Genomic DNA, 20,500 nt, shown 5'->3' with positions numbered 1-20,500 from the left:
GCATGCATTGCAGGTTGGCGCTCACTAGGTGGCAGAAACGCTGCCTCTGCCATGTAACACATCAACTGTTGACAAGCTGAGAAACATCCTGGTCTCATGTACACACAAACACGCACAGCGCTTCATACATCCAGTCAAAATGGAGGTCACATTCAACATGCTGAGGACTGAGGCAGCGGACATGCTCGAAAACCAGCTTTCAATTTTCAGCTGTGAGCTACTTTTACACGGACATAAATTAGAGAAATAACCCAACTGTCTCTGCTACGAGCATGCATAAAATTATACTAATTGGCAGGCCACCTGCAGTCCAATTCACCTTCAGCACTGTACAGTGGGAACCATTAATTAAAGCTGAGGCTGAATCATGTTAATGCAGTTCAATAATTGCCATGGGCTTTACTCATGACAAACAAAATGGCATGCAGCTCAGCTCTGATACAGGATACACATGTATGCACAGTTTGAGCGCCTGATCCTCAGTTACAACACATGTATCAAGCACCGATTTATGATAAGATCAATTTTAGAATCAGAATCGTACACCTGTTTTTTTCCTTCTTGTCTTTGTGTTTTGGAAATCTTGTAAAACCAGTTTTTTCCTCATGTAGAGAAAATGAGATGCAGTCATCCAGGAGATGAAATAATCTCTCAGGAGACATTTATTATGGAAATACGTGATATGAAGGAGAAGAGAGACGAGCACACCTGTTAGAGCAGGTATGATCAGCCACTTCTGATGTTTATCTTTCCACAGAACATTTTCAGTATTCTCCCTTCTATGTCTACAAACCCCTGCACACAGTGAACAAGGGAACACAGTGAGGTTCTGCACTTCCTCAAACTAACAATGACGTTATACCTTACACAAATAGCATCATGTATATCAGACAGGTCAAACATTAAAAGCTTCACAAGGCAAAGTGAGAGATTTATGTGCAGGATTTACTTTGAATAGGTCCCTGTAATATGGTGGGGGAGTAGAACAAAGGTAAGGTCTCTGTATTTTGTGGAGGCCTAAAAGGGTCAGGCTCAGTGGAACTTCTGTTTTCCTTTGTTGAGGGTTCAAGTCAAGACAACTGCTAGTTTGAGGCAGAGCAAAACCTCCCTTGTTCACTGTGTGAAGAGGTCGGTGGACATAGAAGGTAGACATATTATATACACATTATACATATAGCATCATGTACATATATAAGGGAAGTCTAACAGGATATCTAAAGACACATTTTGCAGCTGGTCTTTATAATGCTGTTTAGAAATAACATAAGACAAATTTAGAAGTGTTTCTTGTCTCCACATATCATGTAACTTCAGTCACATATTATTTTGTACCTTTCTTTATACATGTTCACAAGTTTCAAACAATGTCGTTTACTTTTCAAAATCAGGCCATTTTATTCAAATTGCATTAAGTGCATTTATATTTTAAGCAACTAAACCCAGGCATTTAAAATTACCCGTCTAAAACTTGACTTAAAGTAAGGGCTTTAAATTAATGGCTTTATTGCTCTGAAGCAACACATAATAGTGTAACACAGAAATTAAGCCTTTTACTTTGCAAAGTATCTGCATTATTTTTGGACCAATCTTTTAAAAGTGTAATGGGGCTTTTAAAAAAAAGATAACAATGACGAAGTTATGCAATTAATTTTAGATTTTACCATCAAACAGAGAACACAAGTCAACCTGCTGAACTCCGTGAACTTAGTGAGAGGAGTCTGCAGAAACTGCAGCAGCTTCACTGCTGTAGGTCTTACAACAAAAGTCGTCTCCATTTTCAAAAACATTTTAATTTCATATAAAAAGCAGACATTGCTGTTTTGAAGAGGATATTTATGGTTACGTTGAACGGTTTTCATGCATTACTATTAATAAATAACAGTGAAAACAGGGCGTTAAAGGAGGTACACTGACTTTTATGATGCTGTTTATGAGGTGAGGCTGAAAAGAGAGAAGCCGATAAGAGACCAGCCAAGAACAAAATTAAGTCAGGAGACAAGATCAGAATTGAAGCGATAGGAAGCAAGAGGAAGAGTGAGGCGTGACATCATCGCTCAAGTAAGACGGTGCAGAGCACATTCAGCAGTGTCAGAGAAGAGTCGCTCACCCAAGCATGACTCACTCATTACAAATATTTGATATGGTAAAACATCCATCAACAGAAACCTCCTGCGAAGATGATGGCACTAAGTATATGATGGTGTACGTGCGAGTGCACACGTGTAGGAGCTTGCAAACAAACAGGAGACACGAGGAGGATGTGCACAGAAGCAGAATTTCTGGGGAGTATCAATACCTGACTTTAATAAAAACTAGTTTAGCTTCAGCTTTAAGAACTCGGACAAGGACCAAACAAAGGTCTCAAATAGCTAAGCTTGTGAAAATGTTATGTATTTTTAAAATTTGAACAAACTGTAGAGAGTATAACCTACATTATTTTTTCAGGCAACACATGCACATCAGTATAAATACATGACTCCAAAATATACAAAATCTGCAGTCACACACACAGTCAGAGTTATATCTTGACTTGTTATAAAAAGGAAAAACAAAGCGAGTACAGTGACTTTTTCTTTTCTGCACAGTCGAGTAAGACGTCACGGACACTTTCAGAGACGTCACTGCCTCCCAAAGTCACATCCTCTGAAAAAGACAAAGGTGATTGGTGCTCAAGTAAATAAGCATCAGTCTTAGTGCTGCAAATGTCAGGCTCAACACGAGAGGCAATCAGGTGCTCAGTGCTGCTGACTCAAAACACAAAAATCCATCCACCACTTAGACCAGAAGAGACACAGTCGAGTACCTGCGGGACTCAGATAACTGTCTCACTCTGTGGGCTTTTAGATTACTTCATTCAGGCCTTTTCACACTCTGTTGATGAAAACACACGTAATGTAATGACTTTCAGACTGGTGGCGATGCACTACAGAGTAGATAGTTGTCCTAACTAACCTACGTGTCTGAAATGTTTGTACTGAAAGGCAAAAAACATGAAAAAGTTGTCATGTTTTTATTTTTTTATTTTATTTTATTTATTTATTTGCCTTCTGTGGGTATTTAATTGTTTCACTCTAAACTGTGTTTCTTCATTTGGAGGAATTAGTTTGTTAGTACTGACTTATGTTAGAAGTTTGTGGTAAATTTTCAAAGACTGTAAATCAGTGATGAAAGCAGTCACATGACCCACAGGTTTGTGGTTCTGAAACCTCATCTTTAGTTCTCTGATTTAGACATCATCATATTTGGTTTAGGAAATGGAATGCTAAGTTATCAGCTAATGCTAATGAGATTGGTTAGACTATATGGGTGCGCCACGTAGAGACAGACGCCTGTTAATTACCACTGATTAACTAAAAAATGCTAAATTTGATTTCACTACAGAACTAAACCACAAACTTCTCAGATCAGCTGTTAGTAAGCTACAATTAACTGTGTAGTGAGTCAGGTTATTTTGTATTTGTTAAGTACTACAATCACTACTGAGAAGAACAGTTCAGTAACTTGATATAGCAGAGGTGAAGCCTAGACAGGTACTGGTAGCAACTTACAGACTCTATCTAAAATATGGACATATCCACATTGACACTTTTGGACATTTCCACCTTGCTCTTCTGAAACCAGATTTGGCAGTGTGACAAGCAGGATTAGGGGCTCAATGCAGATGACAGGACTCAAAGTCAAAAACACAACCTTTTTGTTGGTAGTCCAAAAGCAAACAAAAACTGAAACATTTGCTGAGCAGGAACCTGATTCAAAGTAAAAACAGTGGGGATGCAGACCAAAGAAAGACACTACCATCTGGACATGACAAACAGACACAAACAGAGGGAAACACAGACGATAAATACACGTGAGATAATTAAAGGTGAAAGGAAACAGGTGGGACGCATGGTTGGAAACTATAGACATAACAAGGAAAGGGAAGTAAACACAACACAAGCCAAGGAAAATAACAGTTACCACAAAAAAAACAGGAAGACAGACCTGAATGGGGAACAAGGGTTAATTTGACATTTGACATTAATTTGACATAGTGGAGAACACAAGGACTAGACAGGGGAACGTGGAAAAACAAAGAGCAAATGCTGATGAAACTGGGACACCGGGGAACCAACCTTTAAGTCAAATATAACAAAACAACAAGAAAAGAAACTCAGAAAATACTAAATCCATAAAGAGTCACAAAACAGAAAGTAAACAAAAGTCCAACATAGGTCATCCACACAATGCATCAGAAATGTTAACTTCCTAAAACCCAAAGTGAAGTTATAAAACTCAGATTCCTGCGTCACGACCGAGGGACCTGACAGCAGACGTAGTGAGCAGTGAGTAGATCTCACTGAGATACAGAGAGACACTGCGAGCTAATACAACGGCTAATACAACAGCAACTCGTCAATCACAAAGTGGTCTGAAGAAAGCTGTGCTTTATTGTCCTTTTTGAGTCTTAAAAAATGTTATTTTAAAAAAGAATTGAATCTCACGATTGAGACCATAACGTGTGTACTGAGGTGCTAAAGTGAGACAACTTTTCTTTGTCCTTAGTTTTACATCAGAGTCCGACTTATTGCATTTATAGAAGTTGTTCCATGATGGTGATTAAAAATAATAATAAAACAAATCTGGTTGAAGACATTTCCTCAATGCCTTCACTTTTAAAGCTTGAATGTGCATCCATCCTTTATGTAAAGTATGTGTGGCAGCTTCCTGTGTCAGCATCCACTGTGCAGTTAAAGCGGTCGCATCCATACTAATGTAAAATTTAAACCCTAATAAAAATGTAAACAGATGAACTTTAAATAAGGTTTATTACTGGTACAGCTGTTGTAAATGAAAGGCAGTACCAGAGTATAACATTTAAACAGGGTACTGACTTCTTTTACAGTCAGCCTCTAGTGGCCAATTACGGAATTGCGGTTTTTGGGACATTTTTTCAGTCTCTGAGACTACCATTTCTAAACTTGATTTTAAAAAAAATCTAATTTTCTACAAAAGTATTTTAAACCACTGTTTGAACTTCATATGGAATTCATATTTTAGTATATTGCTCCTTGGACTGAGTTGACATTTTTCTTCATCTTCATATATTCTGTTGTTCATATTTGTAATGGAATTGAGCATCTTTAGAAAGCATTTCCTTGTGGGATTAATAAAATGGTTTAATTCTCATTCTGGTCATGGTCATGAGGTAGCTTTAAAACACTAGAGAGGCAGAAGCTTGAAGAAATGTGGGTTTGGAGGACAAGATCTGCTGGGTCAATGCAAAAATGTTTCTGAGAGTTTTACTCTCTCACTCTCTCTCTCTGTCAAACACACACACACACACACACACACACACACACACACACACACACACACACACACACACACACACACACACACACACACACACACACACACACACACACTACTACCAGGCCTGTGTTTGCTGAGATAGCAGACAACAAATGGGCTGGGATGAGGTTCTCTTTGTAGTTTAAGCCTTGAGAATACAACCACAATTCCCAGGTTGCACCATGCTGCTAACTATGTGTGTGCAGGGACAATCCAGGAGCAGAGGCGATGTAATGAATTACAGATGAATAGAGAAGAGGTGCTAAGAAACAAACAGCCTGAAGTAATGATGTGGGAAGGAAGGACTGAAGGGAAAGTGGGAAGTGGAAAGTGGGTGGAAAAAAGGGGAAATGATTATAAGGGAACATAATAAGGGTTGGAGAGGGTGGAGGATAAAAGGTGAAGGGGAAGAAAGGACAGATGGGACATAGATGGTTAAGAAGGGAATGAGAAGAAAATAGGAGGTGAGGTAAAGAAAGGCAGCAATTAAAAGGAGTGTAATGGGAAGCAACCTTCTAAAGAGGTGGAAAGTTATAAAGGAAGGAAGGAGAGACAGAAAGAAGAGGAAAAGTTTAATCAAGAGGAAAAATGTTTAATGGGAGAAAAGAAGGAGAATAAAGGTAAGGTGGATTAATGAAGTGGTTAGAAAAGGACTGAACACAGATGTAAAAGAAATGTTAAAAAACAAAGTGGAAAAATGTTTTTAACAGGACTTATTTCAAAACATTTTTGGTTTGTATTTCTCAAATGTAAATGATGATAATGTATTTAAAAAGAAACAAAAAGTTATGTTATGCCTGTCAGTCATTTAACCTACATCTGAGGCTCTTTGAGGCATAAATAATGCAATATAATCTAATTTTAATACCAAAACTAGTCCTGAGTTCACTTATTTTCTAATTGGAATGCAGAGAATCAAATAAGGACACTTTAATGATCATTTTTGAACCATAATTAATAATTTGGGGGTATTGTTTTTGCTCTTTCAATGATTTCCTGCTGTAGAATCGTGAATGAACATTTAATAGAACATTTTCTGGAGATTCCAGCAGTGCAGCATTTTGAGGAGCTGTCCACTGCTGCGGTGCTGAAAATCTTTCATTACACTCTACGTCCCTGATTTTCCACTCCTTTGACAAATTACACTTTCTCAACTTTTTGTTTATGTTGCTTAGGTGTGTTTTGACAAAAGCACTATCATATGTACTGAACTGAAATGTTTACGCTCGTCTTCTCTTAAATGCTGACTCAGTAGTTGTTTGTTCAAACACTACCTTGACCTGACAAGAACTGCAATACTGACCCAACACTGACTTACCCAGAAGAAATGAAGAGGGTATCATGGTGTTCTTAAACCATTTGTTTTCTGCTAAAGTCAATATTTTTTCCCCATAAATTATAAAATAGTACTAACAAAGACCCGTCTTCACCATAGTTTCCAGTCCAATCAATTAAATAACCATTTTCTGTAAATCTTTATCCCCAGAAGCCAAAATTCTGTTGAGATTGAGCTCTAGAGTCTATAACTTAGGTACAGTGAATTATCACAGTCATGCACCTGAAACACTGTTAGCCCATCACCTATGGTCCTTCAGTACAAAATGTTAAAGATGCACATCCCAAAATGTGAAATCTTCTTCGTTACCAAGCAAATGGCTCCAATATTCCTTATGACAATTAATATTTTAATTTGAACTTATTGCTAATTCCAATTTTATTGGAAGCTCAGAAGTATCCTCAATGAAGTCCATCTTAATGAATTAGTGTCCCTTACTAATTAAGGCATTAAAACAGGGTTGTCAGTGTATGAGTGATAATAAGTTCCTCTTAATCAGGAGCTTTGAATATTTGAATTAATTTCTGGAAATAGGCCATTTACTTAATAAGAAGGCCATTGTGCAGTACAGTCAAGAGATGGTTTTTATCTACTATAAAACCTCTTTAAAGGTGATTATGATGTTGCATTTGTGTTGGTAATTGTACTTATTACTAAATGAACAAAGTTATGATTGTAGTCCTGTGTGACACACAATGACAAGCTGGACTGAGCTGAATTTGATAAAAACATTTAATTTTGAAGATAATTAGGGATTAATCTCAGCTGTAAAGACACTGGGTTTCACTGAGAAAGGAATTCTTTACAATTTGAAAGCAAATGTTCAGAGGGTTTATTTAACTTTCATTTTCATAGCAGCTTATGCTAAAATGATTTTCGTGGTCAAATCAGGAGAACGGCATTGCAGCTGTTAATTAAAAAAGGCAAATAAGTTTAAATGGATTTGAATTTACCAAGATGTAACATATCAGTGAGAAGATCCGGATGTAGGACGACAGGCTCATAGGTCATAATTTATTCCAGCTTTGGCAAACAGCACAATCAAGTGGCGGAACAAAGGGTAAAGGAAAAAGAACAGAAAACGCTACTTGCTAAACAGTCCGCAACATAATTGAAATACTCCATTTTATAGTGAACTTTAATGCTATCAGTGTTATAATGCTACAGTTTTTGGCTAAGCCACTTTCATGTAGTTTAAACTGTGTCAAAATAATTTAGTTTAATTTACAGCAATACAGCATTAAAACTGCCATTTAAATGTTTCACCTTTTAGTGACAAAACTCTCGCTGCACATGTAGTCGTGCTATGTGTCGGGATGCCGCAGTTTTCCTGTTTTTCCTGTTGATAGCACCTCATATCTTGTTGCCACTGTCACCGTTTGTTCTCATGAAATGCTCACTGTTTCAGTTCACAAGTTTATAAATGCTTCATTCTGGGTTTTTTTTACTCTGTTGGAAGTTTGTCACACTGCAAACTGTTTCCCTCCTGGTGTTGGGCAGACCTAAATACCCAAATCTCAATTCAGTGTTAACAAAAAATCATGTAGGGGACAAAAGGAAAAAAGTGGATAAACGATAGAAGATTCATGAGCTGACTGAGCTCTGGTGCCTGAATACTGATGGAAAACCAAATACAGCAGAAATTACTAAAGTGTAAAACAGGGTAGGATTACAAAATAAAATCATAAATGCTGGAAGCAGAAATTTAAACTAGACTTAAAAACTGCATGGAGCAAAGAAAGCTTTAAAACAATCAAGTAGATCATCACATCCTCAGATAAAAGTTATACTGTAATACTATATAAGTAATTAAACAAGTTAATTAAATTAGTGTTTTGTTTGATAATTATCTTTTGGTGACTCACTGTTATGTAGTACTGAATTTGGGCATCACGACTGCATTTTTTCACCCACATCAAATTTAATGTAGCCGTCATTCGTTATGACTTCCAGGAAACTTCTAGTTCAGAAAACCCTGAGAGGACTGAAATATCAGGAACTGGCAAATAATTAAAACAAGAAACAGATAAAAGACTCTGCAGCAGCGATAGGTCAGTATGGAGCAAGGCAAAGCAACTGCTGAGCACCACGAAACGTCCACGTGTCCCATGGTGCCGGGCTCCGCAGATGGCGTTCCCAGGTTAGTTAGCTAATGCTGGGGGTGGGGTGGAGGGTTGTTTTCTGTTGAGAAGGCAATATGTCCCTCTGTCAGCACTGAGAGCCTCATGCCAACTGACAGGGAAAGAGAGATATTTAAAGATAGAAAGAATGAAAGACCACATAAAGAAGAAGAGAGGGAAAAGAGGGAAGAAGAGGAAGAAGAAAACATAAGGGCTAGAAGGTCAGATGCATCTACTGCATGAAAGAACTCCAGATTTAGTTATAAATGGAATAAAGAAGCAAAGGAAGGGGTTGGACTGTGTGCTATTACACACAAGAACTGGTCAAAAGGATTATGGAGAAGAAGATCAGGGTGAAAAGGAGGAAATTAATTCTGAAAGCAGTTACATCAGGAAGGAAAAAGAAAAGGAGAAAAAAGGAGAGAGAATGTGGAAGGAGAGAAGGGTGAAGGAGGAAAACAACGTAAAAATAGCATCACAATTCTTTAAGACTTTTCATGGAATTTAGCTGAGGGAGCCACAAGAAAGCAGTACTTTGGGAAACAAACGTCATCCCACAGGTTGTAGAATGACTGCTGGACTGACAAATATAATTAGCTTATGCAGCAGGTAAACACACACGCACAGTAGAAGGAGCCTATGAGAGACTGCCTACTACTGTGCTAAAGACAGGTAGGGACAAGCAGACATGCAGTGAAAGAATAAAAGAGGAAGAAGAAGAAAAATGAATGAGAGCTTAGATTTGATTTTAAAAACACATTTATTCACTCAATAGTGAGCCATACAAACAGTCAGCTCAAACCAACACATTGCTAAACACAAGTTCAGAGTCATTTAAAGAAAACAGACTGCCTTTATAATCCCAAAGATTTCGAAAAGCATCCACTCCATCCATATTGAAATAATATTTATACTCCAACATCACTCTGGCTCTTGACAAACCTTTGAAGAGCTCAACACAGTCAGTACTTCGTCCCTTATCAATCTTATACTTTCTACTCAAATAAATTGCCATCTTCGCTTGGCCCAAGAAAAAATTCAGCAATCGCCCCTTTTTCTTCTTCCCTTTATCATATGAAAACCCAAAAATAAAACACTGTTGTGTAAAACATTCTCCAAAGGATTCCCAAATACCAGTAAGAACCGAAAATAAATCAATCAATCGGAAACATTGTACAAAACAATGAAAAACAGTTTCTCTCATCGAACAAAAAGGACATGCATCTGAAGACCCAGGCTTAATGATGGACACAAAAGCATTTACCGCAATGATACCATGTAAAATCCGCCACTGTAAATCACCAGCATTCTTGGTCAATGGTGGCTTGTACAGAGACCCCCATGCAGGGCTCACATCAAAACCAACCTTAAAATGTTCCCTCCAAGGCGTATCAGTTTTACCATTCAACTTTGCTTTATTTATTGCCTTAACACAGCTTTTATACAACATCTTCCCAGTCACCGAATCCAGTGGTGTCCAGCGGTACTTCTCCTTCTCCAAAAAAGGACCAGGGCTGTCAAAGTCCGTGAGCTGTGGTCTAAAGCACAGGCTAAAGAAGCTGTCCGTTTTATCAGGAATCAATAGTCCATTAGACCAGCCATTTAATAGTCTCTTATCATCGTCTGAGAGAGCCAGCTTGAATCTTGTCAACATCAAGCTCACAATTCGGAGAGAGCGAACCTCAAGTTTTCTTGCCAAGGACACAGCATCCTCCATTTTGGCTCCAGCAAGTTCAAGCAAAAGCCGTACCGTTGTAACTCCCCCTCTCTTCAGTAGCTCCGACATCATTGCCGCATCATCCCAGGCTGAACCCAAACGAGACCCTTTGAGAATAGGTTCCATTAAAAGCCAATGCAAAGATGTAGACTTCCCACGTCGTTCTGTTTCCATCAGCCCCCAAGCCTTTAGCACACTAACATAAAAGGTGACAAATACTTTACCCCATACCTTGAATGATCAAAATAAACAAGGTCTTACCAAACCCCAAATTACCAACTTTAGAAAATAAGTATTCTGTGACCTGCCTCCACAAAACATTTTGATCCCCATACAAAAAACTCTGTACAAACTGTAACCTAAAAGCTGCTTTCCGACTTTCGAGATGAATCAAACCCTGCCCTCCCTCCTCCTTTGGCAGAAACAAAACGCTTTGAGGTATCCAATGAAGCCTGTCCCAAAAAAAGTTCAAAATAATAGTTTGTAATTTGGCCAACAAATTAGGTGGAGGTTCCAAAACTGATAAACGGTGCCACAACGATGATGCAATTAGCTTATGCAGCAGGTAAACACACACGCACAGTAGAAGGAGCCTATGAGAGACTGCCTACTACTGTGCTAAAGACAGGTAGGGACAAGCAGACATGCAGTGAAAGAATAAAAGAGGAAGAAGAAGAAAAATGAATGAGAGCTTAGAGGGAAAGACCTTGGCCCAAAAACTGAGTCCACAGACACACACACACACACGCACGCACGCACGCACGCACGCACGCACGCACGCACGCACACACACATACGCACGCACACGGACGCATACACAAATACTAAGTCACACACATGCATGCACCAGGGCTGGCAGGCAGGCAGCGTTAACTGTGACACATCCTGCAGTGCATATCTGTGCAGAGCAGCATTCACAAAACCCTGAAAAGAATCTCTCCATGTCCAGTCAGACACAGTTTCATTCACCTTCAGTGTGAATTTCGAATAATTTGGGTTTGAGGTCACACTGAGCTGTGACTGGCCTGAAGACGAACTGACCTTGCATAATTCAAACACTGAAAATGCAACACTGCTGATGGGTGCAAAGCTAGCAATTTATAGCTAGCCTTGGTTTAGTCAGATTTCAAACACTGGAAAGCCCTTCATCTCATGCATTTATAATTATAGAATTATAGGAGATTGGGACTGCTATTGACAACCCCATAAGCTCACCCACTCAGAATGCTTGGCTTTAAGTAAAATAAGATATGGAGGGTGTGACCTTTTCTACCAAGTGTTCTTGTGTACTTCTTGTTTCCTACAATATTATGTATTAATAATATTATGGAAGTGATCCCTTATGCACATTTGCAGGATTACCAGAGAATAGAGGACAAGATCCTGAAGCAGTTAGAGAGAAATCAAAAATACACCCTGGAGGAGGCTACTGTGCCTGAGAATTATATAGGTCCATATTACTTTCCCTGAGCCTTTATTTTGCTAGTGGCCTTTTTGATGGGATGGGGCTTTTATTTTGGCTTGCTTCCCTCAGATTAGAGATGCCACATCGAATCATTATATAAGTAAATCTTGTATCACAGTACAATACTGTGCTGCAACTTAAGGGCCTGGTGGTTTAATATTTAAGTGCTCAGCTGGAACAGGAACACGGCACTGTGTGAGTTGATATTCGTCATCTACACGTGCACTGAAACTGGGTTAGTTTGAAAGAAATGTCCATATTTGTCACTGATGGTAGTGCTAATGTTAGCAGCACAGCTATCACAAGCACAACTGCGTTAATGTGTATAATGTCATGGTAATACTAGCCTTCTTGCTTTTATATATACACATGCTAAACAAAGGGTTTGGAAACACTTTTGTTTTTTGTCCCTTCCTCTGGTATATCTTTAACCTAATTTCAGCCACTCCTTCAAACTAACAGCAAAATGGGCGATCTACTTTTGATGCATGTTTCTGTTTTGTTATCACATGTTGAACCTGGAAATGTTTTTCAAAGTCTTTACAAACTGACATGCTGACTCTTGTCTAAGTTTAAATTTGTAGTTAAGAAAAAACAGACAAATGATTGAAAATGGTAAAAGGTAGGATCTCCAATGTCTGACACCAAACCAACCACCCCACACCACCTTCCTAAAACGTAGCATCATTTCTTCTTCATTCATTAGTAACTATCAGCACAGCCTAGTTGCAAAAAGACAAAGACATTTTCTTAAATTTGCAGACAGAGCAGTGCCTTCAAGGATCAACTCAGTTTCAGATCAGTTTGCTGTTACTGTACGATTCCAAGAGTTCAATGACTCACTCTGAGCGCTGGATACTGCAAAATATCCCCTCAGAAAATTATCAATTATGAGGCAGCTTTCCATCTATCCTGTTTTAGTTGTTATAGCTCTTCTATAGTCGTCTTAAAGAATTCAGAAGTATATTCTCATGTCATATGATGTTGGTCTTACTGTGTAGCTTTCAATCCTATTTGAAGCCCTGGGTTATAATATTTTTGAACCAAGTTTTGTTATTGTCGGTCTTGAAAGAACATTTAACAATGTCATATTAATAAGATAAAAGTGTTATGTCATTATTAACATTATAACCGGTTAATACCGAACTACAGTCACTGTCTACTCCTTAAATTAGAATGGACTTTTCATTTAAGTAACAACAGTAACCACACTGGTTTGCAGTTACATCATTTTAATTTAATTTTACTAACGTTGCAGGTGCAATTTAAACTTCATCTTGTAGTTTAAGTTGTGGGCTTTTCAACGACAGCAGTGCTGTCTGAAGCACTTTACAGTACCTTGAGTAACCCCAGTGGGAGATGAAGCACTGACCCTGCCATTGTCAGTGACTCATACCATCAATCAGCTGTTTAAACAACTGAAGTTAGACTATGATTCATTTCGCCTCACCTCAGAGAACAGCACGCCTACTGAAGATAATGATACCTCATGTCTCATACAACCACAGGTCTATAAACATGTGCAGAGAAGTTAACAGTTGTCTGCTATACCTGACCACCTTGTCTGCTGTACAGGACCACGTTTGGTTTGCATCGGGAGAACTGGTCTCTGCTTCTCCTTGTTAGCTTGCTCGGTGGTTTGTTACAGTAATCTAGGAACCATTTGATATTTGATTCTTGGGGAATGACACCAACTAGTTTTAGATGATCTGAACATTTTAAACATATTTTATGGCCTTTGATCTCCAATTATGTTATCAACTTAATTGTTGTTTAAAGTGTGTTTTCCAGATACCACCTGCTACCTGAAGGTAGTGAACAGAACAAAATAATGCTAACCACTAAGGCTAACCTTGTTTTGTGTTTACTTTATAACAATGTGACAGTGAGGCGCACACAGAAAGCATAATTATTATGCAGCATTGTTTTTGTGTTGTGCATCTGTTAGTTTCAGGTTTTTGAATGCATACTTTAAAAAAATAAACTTTTTTTTTTTACCCCTTAAAATTTTTAGATAAACTTTTCCCTCACATGGGGCAACATCTTTTTAATTGTTTCTTTCTATAGTGATATTCCCAGTTCTTTAAAAGGCTTTGTATATGAGAATGTGTTCTTCTGCAAGGTTAAAAATTGCTGTGTTCAGACTGAAGTGGGAAGTTTCACCTAAAGTCGAACTTCTCACTTGGAAAATCAGCAAAGCCCCAGCAATCCCAACTTTGTCATCCAAAGTTGGGATCAGTGGACATAAATGGTAGTAAAACTGTAACACTTGTGATCTGTACTACTGTGTTTGTGTGCTTGTGATTCACTGCACACAGACCACTGACCATGCTCTATCTGTGAATGTGCATCAGTGGTGTTTTTAACTGTGGAAAAAATAACAAAAAGACAGGTATTGTGTTGTATTGTTAGTGCTGTGTGAATGGTTCTATCTGCTAGGGAGCACAACAACTCATGTTTTTTCCTTGCTTTTCTGGCTACTACTGCTGCAGCACAGTGAACATGGGAATGACGTCATTCCCAGTTCTGACTTCTGAAGTAAAAGACACACACAGCATAAAGATTACATTTATCCACTGCACCATCTTCTTGTACAAAATAGTACAGGATGAAAGTACAGCCTGGCCTGTGTTTAAGTTCAGATGATATTTCTTGAACACAGTATAAATGTTTTGGATGTACATGTAAAGTCATAGCAGCTGCTTCATCGCATTCTGGTAGGTTTAATTCATTTTGGAAAGTTTTACAATAAACGTTTTTTAAGCACAGAAATTTACAATAAGTGTCTTTCTTCAGATAAGGAAAACATTCTTCTAGGCTATAAGTCAGAAGGGAATTTCATTACATCCAAGTAATAAAGTCTTTCTTCATACTACAAGTGTTCCTGGAACTTCAATCTCTTATATGGAGTAGGACATTTACTTTGGAAGTTGTGCCAGAAATTTCCTTCGTCCACTTCATCCAAAGCATACGTGAGCTACAGAAGGGTGGGGGTGGTTGTGACCATATTCCATAATTGGTCAGATACTGAACTGGTGAAACAAATTTGTGATTGCCTCCTAAACTAGTACCATGTTGCTAAGTCAGAAACTGTTTTATTTCTCTCTGTGACACCTGCAGGAACATGCTAACTAAAGGAGGACTGGTATTTATGGGAGGCAGCTTTAGAGCGAATTTTGTTATCTTTCTATCTAAAAGTGTGTTTATTTATTTTCAGATATTTTATTCTTAAGTACACTGTATTTTATTCTCAGTGTTGCACTTGAGTCCTACATAGATCCATTTTTAATATTATACAACAACTGAATTCATAATTTATCCATGGAACTTGAAGTTTGTCATTTAGTTTTTTATTAGCTTTTGTTTTTTGAAAAGGACTTTCTATCACTGTTGTGATAAGTCTTACACAGATTTTTTTTTCATTATACTAACATGAAGTGAGTTCTTGGTGCTGGGTGGACATACTGAGACAAACTTGCTTCCATTAGAGCCTCCTGTTAGAAATTAAAGCCTTTCTGATTTGTGCCTTCTAAGGGAGAAACCACAAATTCTGGCTGCTCTTTCTCTCAGCCTGCGGAGAAAATATGGCTCTCACACGGAAATATTAATTTTCTGGAATTCTGAGTGATGCAGATTTCAGGTTGTAGAGTTCACGTTGTCATCTCAGTTTTAATTAAAATCGACCACTTCTCTTACAGCTTATCAACCAAAATTACACCCAATTTAATGCCAATTTGAGTTTCCATTCGAACCACCCACATTGCTAACTCTGTCTATCACCGGGACCTAATGAGTAACTGGAAACACAAAAAAATCACCATCCTGCATGTTTCGTGCCTTGAGCGCTTGCAAATTGTAGCCATGGAATTTTCCATCGCTACTTTGCATCCTACACACCGCAAGAGCTAATACAAACTCTTTACCAAACCATCAAGAAGATGAATAATTCATGTTGTAGAGATTAGCATGAACTTATTTCTACAAATTTGCCTTTTTATGTCTGTAAAACTATTCTGATATCGTGTCAAATTAAAACTCATCATTAAAAAGGACACATTTGCGAAGAAGCTTAACCGTAAAAACCAAAATGCAGATGACAAATAACATTTTCTCTACATTTTTACCTTTTTCCTTCACAACGGCACACGTACGTTATCCATAGGTAAGTAAGGAGAGAGAGCGAGACCCAATAAGAAGTGCTGCAGTCTGCTGGAACAGTATCACAGGATGGGTTCCCCAAGAAGCAGCCAAGAGTTCTTTAGAGCACATACACATAAACACACAAATGTGTGCACACATCCCCTCCCTCTCTGACACACGCACGCATACAGTCACACGATCGCATCTACCTCACACACTTTGCCTCCCCGCCTCCCTTTTTTCTCCCCTCCACGCGCCGAAGCCAAGCGGCTTTACTGTGCTGTTCACCAGACTGTATTCAGACTGTACAATTTTACAGCGCGCTCCTTCCAAAGGCACCACGCTAATCACGGCACAGTAACATTCCTCCACTAACAGGCGAGGAATCAGCCGTGCAAACACGCTCATCAGCAGCTGTCAACAGAACACATCTTCCCTCCTCAACCTGAGGTGAGCACAAAGATTACTCTCTTATACAACAACCATGTCTTTTTTAGCGAATAAAAAATGTTTCACCAGGACAGTCATGGGCATGAGCATGATCTGTCGTCCATGTAACCGAAACTAAAGTCCTGACGAGCGCATCCAAAGACACGGAGGTCGCTGAGGCGAGCCCAAAAAAGTGTGAGCGGCTTTAAAACAGATGCGAAAAGGAGGTGGTTTGAGTGGCGTGAAAGAAATGAGAGATACATGAATAAAATGAAGGTGCGGTTTGAAAAGACAGCAGAAGCTGAAGCTACTCACCCTGCAGAGATGAGAGCTGGTCGGACGGTGCAGCCGAGATCTGTGCGCACTGGGAAGCCTGGGTACCAAACTGGCAGTTTCCCCCTTATCTCTGTCTCTCTCTTCACTGCTCTCGGTACGCACACGCTCTCCCTCTCTATCTCGTGTTTCCCCGAATCTCCCCTCTTCTCCTCTCTGTGCTGCCCCCTCTCTCACTCCTCCCCCTTCTTCTCCGTCTTTACTTCACTCTGCTCTTCAGCACTGCGGAGAATCGCTTGAATTGGCTTCACTGTAGTTTGGGTATAGGGAGGTGGGACTGGTGTGTGTGTGTGTGTGTGTGAAGGGTGTTGGTGTTGGTGGGGTTACAGTGATGTAGGCTGGAGGGAGGATGAGGCTCACGCGAACACGCACAAAAGGCAGCATGGCCCAAGAGCGCGCTGGCTGGGATTGAGGACACATTATGTACACTGACAACATATATGATTCAAACATACACCAACAATTAGTGGTCATTAATGAACAAAACAGCCAAACATACTGTGGGCGTGCATTAATCTTGTCTGCATAATAACAAATGAAAATGAGTGATTAATGGCACATAGAACGTACATGATTCTCTTCAGGAACAGTTTTAGTTCCTTAAAAGTCGGAAAAATCAAAAAGGTCATTATCTTGGAAAACATCAAGTTAGCTGAACCATCAAAATAGGAACACTTACATTGAAGTAAATGCCTGAATATTGGGGCCAGTATTCCCCAATGCCTGCAGGCTGCTATTACAAGATAGTTTTATAGAAAAAAACAAATAAACAAAAACAATCAGCATCAGATCATCTTTTGGCAGCACACTTGTATCATGACTCATTTAACAGTGCAGCCAGTTTTGCATTGTGCAATTAATAAAGCACCAAAACATCTCAAAATGCCCATGTAGCTTCATTGTCATTAGACTACGCTGACATTAGATTTAACACAGACTTGAATTAATTTATGAATGAGGGAGATAATATGGGGTCTCGTGAGGGGTTTTACTGCTTGTGATGATGACTTGGGTATAGCTGCCATTTCAAAGCCTCAAAGTTGAAGTTTATGGCTGCCTTAGGGTTTTGGCCCCTTAATTGGCCATATTTGAGAGGGTAAAGCACTATGTTGCCAGCTAGTCCGTTTAGTTAGCAAAATCCATCTAACATGTGCAGGTACATGCTATTAGTCCTAAGCAATATGCAAATAAAATAATTTGCCTCAAAAACTGCACAGTGTCATCGGCATAGTAGTGAAAGGCAATAACAGATTTAATAGATGGTCTGTAAATGCAATTAATCTCACAGTAAGGCAACATTAGTTGTCAGATAACGACATTTAAAAATGCAATTAAATGTCAAGATTTCCAGTTCAGTCACTTGAACACTTGAACTAAAGGGAGGAAGTGACTACATTTGATTGTTTCACCACCCAGCTGACAATGAAAATGTTTAAACTCCAATATAATCTCATTCTATTAAATGAGAAATTTAAAGAAATTTCACAGCATACAAACGTCAGAAAGGAGGAAAAACGCTAAAGAGACCAAAACAGTTTTTCAAACCCGACTTGAAGCTGCCCCATGTTTATTTCTGCCTGAAGTTTGGGATTTTAACATGCACGTCGATGGGCACTGACTCGCTTTTGTTGTCACCCTCAAATGGCCATTCAAGGAAATGCAATTTTTGACACTTCTGCTTTGGGTTCATTTTTCAGCCCCAAAGGTTGTTGCTTGGTTACATTAGAGAATTTCATTAATGCCATAAAATAATTGCAGTATAATCAATAATGACTGCATCATCAAATATTTAAAGGAATTAAAATTCTCTTAGATTTCACACTTCCAAAAAGGTATTTTTCAAACAACCATCAAAATAACTGCTGCTCTGCCTGCTGTGCTCTAAAGGAAGAGAAAATGACTGATGAGGATAAAAGGGAGGGAGAGCGTGGTAATAAAGCTGGGTTAATTACAAGTGCACTAATTGCAAAATCGTCTGGTATTACTTTGAGCAATGTTAAAGCCTAAACAGAATATTAAGAAGACCTTTGATTTAAAGGCTCAACAGTATCCATTTTCATTATTTCCTTTTAAAATTTCCATTAAAATGATTTCATCAAACTGCAAAAGACAAAAAAGACGGATTCCTGACAGCGCATGTCTGGCTAAGGCTTAGAGACCAGTCAGTGACGTCCCTGCAACCAGTCAAGGGAAAAATGTGTATTTCCAATCAGTCTGGGAAATCGCTGACTGTCACTGGGTGAGATATGCCACAAAGAGGGTGATTATTTTGGTTGTGACAACCTGGCAACCACAGGTTGCTAGGGAAAAATAAGTATTCCCTCACCGGTTGTGAGTGGTTGCTGTAGATTGGTTGCTGTTGCTACATGAAATTAGTCACGAGGATGTTGCAATGAGAACCTCCTTTTGAATGCTTTGCTTGCTAGCAGATTGCCACAGTCACCTGCAGTTTGCATGGAAGACTTGTCTGCAAACACTCGATAACAAAACAGAGCAGCTGTGACACTGTGAGAAGTGCAGCACAAACTTTTTCAAAGGTATTAGTTTCAACTGTGAAAAAGTACTTATGAACAAACTTTTCCTGTCCTGTGCTTCATTTTCATTACCACTTAGCGAGTAGTTGGCAAGTGTTTGCAGATGAGGTATCATCCATACAAACTACATGCCACTGCAACAATGTGCTAGCAACCAAAGCAAAAAGAGGGTCAAATTGCAACACTGTGTATATCTCTGTGACTAATTTCACATAACAGCAGCAACCAACCTACAGCAACCACTCACAACTGGTCTTGTGACATGGCCTATGTAATCAGGGCCTAAATGAGTAGTTGAGATTGCACAGCTGGGCATCCGAAAAGAAGTATATACTACTAATATTTTATAGCAGATGTTGTTTTGTATTAAACAGGGGTTGGTTTTGGATCAAAGGATATACAAAGCACAGGATTACAGGATGAGAATGTAGGTCTAACATTCTCTGTGTTGATAGATTTAAACTGCTAACAATCATGGTTACCAAATGTTGTCAGATTGGTTATTAAGTGTGCTTTCAGTGTCATGTTTAGAGAGACAAAGAGAAAGAAACTGTCACAAAACTAATAGTGTGCATGTGTCTACCTGTGAACTTACATGTGATATTGTAGGTTGGTGTATGTGCACGTTATGCCTCCATAGCCTGTTTCATGGATGAGTGATCCTGTCAGCCTCTGGCGATCCACAGACTGATACAGTAGACTGTGCTGATCTATGACTCATCCTGTGTGTGTGTGTAAGTCTGTGCGTCTGCATGTGTGTAAGTACATGAATACATGTGTAGGAATTCATCCCACCTGCAAACACGAACCACTCGCACAGAGGTGGTCACCCTTTGTACCCCCAGATATGTATGCATATTCTGTAATCAACTGAGCATAACAACGAAGCTTTCACCTACTGTAACAGTAATCAAAGTAATCTAAACTAATGATGCTCAGTAAGATTTGATGTTTTTCTCAGGGTAAACAGCAGCTCACTGTGCAGCTGGATACTGGACTTCCTGAGCAACAGACCCCAGAACGTAAGAATGGGAGAGCACACCTCCTCCACCCTCACTCTGAATGTGGGTGTCCCACAGGGGTGTGTCCTCA

The 20,500-nt window shown here is 39.0% G+C and overlaps 1 protein-coding gene across 1 annotated transcript in view; it reads right to left on the bottom strand.

The window, feature by feature from the left end:
- The window catches only part of LOC116311818 (voltage-dependent calcium channel gamma-7 subunit-like), a 43,153-nt gene extending 26,226 nt beyond the window's left edge, over positions 1-16,927 (bottom strand). Inside the window, exon 1 of the mRNA XM_031729031.2 lies at positions 16,857-16,927. The gene's annotated coding sequence lies outside the window, so the exon portion shown is untranslated. The remainder of the gene's footprint in view (positions 1-16,856) is intronic.
- Between the last annotated feature and the right edge of the window lie 3,573 nt (positions 16,928-20,500).

This window comes from Oreochromis aureus, linkage group 22 (genome assembly GCF_013358895.1).
Source record: "Oreochromis aureus strain Israel breed Guangdong linkage group 22, ZZ_aureus, whole genome shotgun sequence".
Lineage (NCBI taxonomy): Eukaryota > Metazoa > Chordata > Actinopteri > Cichliformes > Cichlidae > Oreochromis > Oreochromis aureus.
Note: the sequence above shows the minus strand (reverse complement) of the source record. Positions and strands in the feature narration are given on the sequence as shown.